Source organism: Magnolia sinica, chromosome 5 (genome assembly GCF_029962835.1).
Source record: "Magnolia sinica isolate HGM2019 chromosome 5, MsV1, whole genome shotgun sequence".
NCBI classification, from domain to species: domain Eukaryota; kingdom Viridiplantae; phylum Streptophyta; class Magnoliopsida; order Magnoliales; family Magnoliaceae; genus Magnolia; species Magnolia sinica.
The window spans coordinates 78,372,801-78,377,579 of record NC_080577.1 but is presented as its reverse complement, the minus strand read 5'-3'; the positions used below and the strand labels follow the sequence as shown (position 1 = coordinate 78,377,579).

General features: G+C 37.9%; 1 non-coding gene across 1 annotated transcript; it reads left to right on the top strand.

The window, feature by feature from the left end:
* Positions 1 to 770: 770 nt before the first annotated feature.
* On the top strand, positions 771 to 877 carry LOC131247651 (small nucleolar RNA R71). Its single transcript, XR_009171927.1, has one exon. It is a non-coding gene; the product is annotated as a small nucleolar RNA R71 (small nucleolar RNA).
* The last annotated feature ends 3,902 nt before the right edge of the window (positions 878 to 4,779 follow it).

Sequence of the window (4,779 nt, the reverse complement as noted above, 5' to 3'; positions counted from 1 at the left end):
TTAACTTGCTTCATTTGATTTGAAGAGCTTGGATCACTTATTTCGTATTGCAGTTTAGGATTAGGGAAAGGTTGGGCTGGAAGAATCATTTTTTCCCAATTAATTTTTTTGTCTCATGCCCTTGTATGGCCTTTGAAAGTTCTTGAAGGGTTTTCAATATACTCTAAGTGATAAGCTCTTGGTTTTGAATATGTTTCCAAACCGGATCCTCTTGAGGTCTCCCTTGATTTAAGAATTGGTTAGGGATTCCTTAAGGAGTAGCAGTTTGTCCATTCCTCTAACTAAAGTTTGGAAGATTTTTCCAACTAGAATTATATGTGATGGAGATGGGTCTACTGAAAGGTTTTTGGTAGTTGTTCACGACATTCGATTGCTTGCTCAGTGCCTCTTGAAAAGTAGGTATCGTTGGGCAATTTTTAATTTTATGTATGTTCCAAGGACAAATACCGTAAACAACTTCCTTAGCCTTATCCTTCTTAAGTTTCATGGCCTCGACCTTCCTTGCGAGACTAGCCACTTTAGCATTTATATCATCATCCTCTCTCAACAAGTATATCCCAACTCTCTCCCTTTCTTGAGTAGGCTTAGATGTGGTGCTAGGTTTTGGGGTGATGTCCCATGATTGTACGGTTTCAGCGAGTTTGTCAAAATAATCCCACACCTCATCGACATTCTTGTTCATGAATTCCCCACTGCACATCATCTCGATGAATTGGTGCATGGAAGATGTTAGTCCATTGTGGAAGAAAATTGTTATGCGTTACGTTTCAAACCTGTGTTGTGGGCATGAATTGACGAGATCCTTGAACTGCTCCCAACATTGGAAGAATGTTTCATTTTCCTTTTGGGTGAAGTTCATTATCGATTTCCTAATGGTGTTCGTCTTATGGTATGGAAAGAATTTTTTTATGAACTCCTTCATCATGTCATTCCATGTGCCAATAGATCGTGGACGTAGTGAGTGCAACCACGTCTTAGCTTTCTCTTTCAAGGAAAAAGGAAAGAGTTTTAGCCTGATCGTGTCCTCAGACACGTTAGAAAAGTATAAAGTGGTTATAACCTCATCAAACTCTTGTAAGTGCAGGTATGGGCTTTCAGATTCAAGTCCAAGGAACTTTGGAAGGAGTTGGATTACTCCAGGCTTGATATCCATGTTTCCTGTGTTTCCTAGAAAAACCATACAAGTAGGTGTACTCACTCCCGCTGGTTGTAGATAATCTCGTAAAGTATGAGGCGGGGGTGCTTGCTGCACCTCATTCTCATCTTGTACTTCCTTAACCCTAGGTTGAGGTTGTTTTCCCGGTTGATTGGCAGCCATAACCTCAATTAATTATGAGGATCTCGAGTGGTGTCTAATCCTGTGATGGATAGATAACTCCTCAACCAATCCTCCTTCACTCAAAAGACGTTAAGTATTGTCACGGATCCACTTGGGCATGAAACACTCTCAGCCCTGAATTTCAGATTCTAACCTAAACCTAAAAGAAAGAAGGGAAATAGAAATCTAAAAATAGAAAGAGAGAGGGAATTAAAAAGAAGTTAGCAAATTAGAAGTTCCTAAACTAAGATCATGCAAAACAAAACAAAATAAGTTAGTTTTTAAAAACAGAAATTCTAAATTTAGAAAGTTTCTAAAAGCAAAAATAGAAAGGTGAGTTAGTTTCTAAAAATAAATTAGGAAAGTAAACTAGTTTCTAAAAAGGAAAGTTTCTAAAAACAGAAAATAGAAAGTTTCTAAAAAGCGAAAAGGAGAGTTTCTAAACCTAGAATTAGAAGGTAAGTTAATTTCTAAATTAATGAAGAAAAATCTAATCCTACAATTAGAAAGTAGAAAAACCCTAATCTTAAACTAATTCCAAAACTAGCTAATCTCAGAAAAATGCAACCATTAGTCCTCAACAAAGATGCCAAAAACTTGTTTATAACCCCAAGTGTAGGGTCGCGATGTAGTAATAATCTCGGTGAGACCGAGGTCGAATCCACATGGACTAAACTTGTGTGCCTTCTGAAAGTAACTAGAACTAAAACTGGAAAAAGATGAAAACCTAAATATGGAAGCATAGAGAGTAATTGTGAGAGATTTAATGAAAAATTTAAGGAATTCAAAGGTGGGAAACTAGGGTTTTCAAGGATCCCCTTGTTGGTTCTCAGGATGCTACCTTGTTTGATTCAAAGACACAACTGGAATCAAAGTCCTATCCTATCCAATTGGTAAGAAGTGATTTGTCAAATCTCTGAACTTCTCATGAATGTAATCATCAATAAATGAGAGTTATGAGGATTTGGAAGTAATTCCATCACTTAAACATGCCCCGTAAACAAGGCAAACAACAGGATTTACCAATCCCACAACCAATCATAAAAGAATTGTGAAGGTTAGGAAGGATTCCATCATCCTACTATGTCCAAGGGATGATGGTGAACAACAGGATCTCCTAATTTCACAATCTCAATTCTGGAAAAGAAGATATTTCAAGCTATCACAGATCTACTGTAATTTGTCATAACAAACCATTAAAAACTAAAAACATTCCTTCATAATCAAACTAGAATCCAAGAGATTTCAATAAAGCATGAATCAACACAAAGCAAACATCCCAATCACGCTACGAGCTTCACCTCTTAGCCCTAGCTAAGAGATTTAGCCAACCATAGACATGATTAAACTAAAATCTCTTAAGAAAAGCATAAAAAAACTATGAAATGGAAGAAAAACTCTTGGCGATGGCTTCTCCACGCTTTTTCTCCACTCTTTAAACCCAAGAAGATGCTTAGGAACATCCTAGGGACCCATATTTAAGTCTTGCGACTCTAACTTTCGCACCGAGTCAGAAAATCTGGAAACTGCCTCAAATTTACGCAGTCCGCGTAAAATCTGTGTAACCCTCAATTAGTCGAGGACAACCTTCGACTGGTCGAGGGTCACCTTCGACTAGTCGAGGGTGACGGGAATTTAGAAGTTCATGTTGTTGGAGTTCGAGTCAAGGATTCTTCGACTAGTCGAGCAGGAGCCTTGCTAAGTCGAAGTGAAGCTAGCACTAGTCAAGTAGGAGCCTTGACTGGTCGAAGCGAAGTCAGGACTAGTCTAGCAGGAGCCTCAACTAGTCGAAGCGAAGCTAGGATTAGTCGAGGATCACAAAAATTTACTTCAAAACTTCGATTCTCTTCATTCTTGACTTAGTTTTCTTGGATCCGTAGCATGTGAATTCTTCATTCTTGGTCTTCTAAGATTCAATCTTTGGCTTGGTGATTCTTGAACCTTAAATCCTTGCTTTTAGCATCCTTTTCAATCCAAGCTCTTAAATTCATCTTGCAACATAAACATGATTAAAATAGAATATTAAGCATTATCATGTTCATAAAACCAATTAATAAATGGGGGATAATATGCAATATTTGACCCTCAACAATAACTACTAGGATTGAGAATTCAATACAAAGCACGAATGCTTCGCTTTTCTATAGTTTTATCATTCTATGTTCCCAATTATAATAAGTCCTTGGGAAAACAGTTATAAGGGGCATGTTAATTTTATTTAACGCTCAATCTGAGGGACATATTAGTTTCCACCGATCCTGAATAGCTTTTAAGCTAAACGTCATCCTAAGGGTTATTATAGAAGCTTATAAATATCAAGGGAATTTAATGATGGGGGTCTCGCCCCAACCTAATCATCCAAACCAAGTTTATCCTCCAATTATCCTAGCATAATCGGTCACTTACGTTCGTTTGTATAACCAGTAGCCTAGTCCTAACTTAGGAGTAGCACTAATCTATTAGCTCAAATCCAAAGTCTACGCTCATATGTTGGGTGATTTTATTTTATAATACAAGCAGTTCTTCTGGCGCTTGGGGTCAAAAGTTGCCCGGTTGGAACCGCGCCATCCATACTTCAATTTATGAGCACTCGAGCACTTCACACGTGTAACATCCTGAATTTTCATGGCCAGAGTTTATACTCGTGCTTGAGGAAACTGGGTGTTAATAATGTGAAACTTAAATGCTTTAAAGTCGCACCATACTTTTTCCCATTTTAGATCACATCCAGTTACATGAGGGTAACTATTCATGAGAATAAAATCAACCGTCACTATTATTAAAATAATTCAATAAAATATCAAGTGCCCTCTTAATGGGAGTTTATTACGTTATCAGAGTTCGCAGCGGAAGTATAAAACTAAATAGTAAAACTATCTTCGAATTCTTCCAACATAGTCTTCTACAGGGAGATGGTCCTCTGTCTTCAATTTATACATCACCTGGATCATCTATATGGTTGGGAGAGGGTTGTTGAGGATCAAATATTGTATATTGGACCATAGTTGTTACTTGGTTTTATGAACATGATAATGCTTAATGTTCTATTTTAATCATGTTTGTGTTGCAAGGTGAATTTAAGAGCTTGGATTGAAAAGGATGCTAAAAGCATGAATTTAACGCTCAAGAATCACCAAAGCAAGGATGGATCTTATGAGACCAAAAGTGAAGAATTCACATGCCAAAGATCCAAGAAAACCAAGTCAAGAATGAAGAGAATCAAAGTTTTGAAGTGAATTTCTGTGATCCTCGACTAGTCCTGGCTCCTACTCGACTAGTTGAGGTTCTTGCTCGACCTGTCCTCGCTCCTGCTTGACTAGTCCTGGCTCCTGCTCGACTAGTCCTAGCTTCGCTTCAACTAGTTGAGGCTCCTGCTTGACCAGTCAAGGATTCCATGACTCGAACTCCAGCGATCAAATCATCGAAAATTAAGTCATTCTTGACCAGTCGAAGGAAACCCT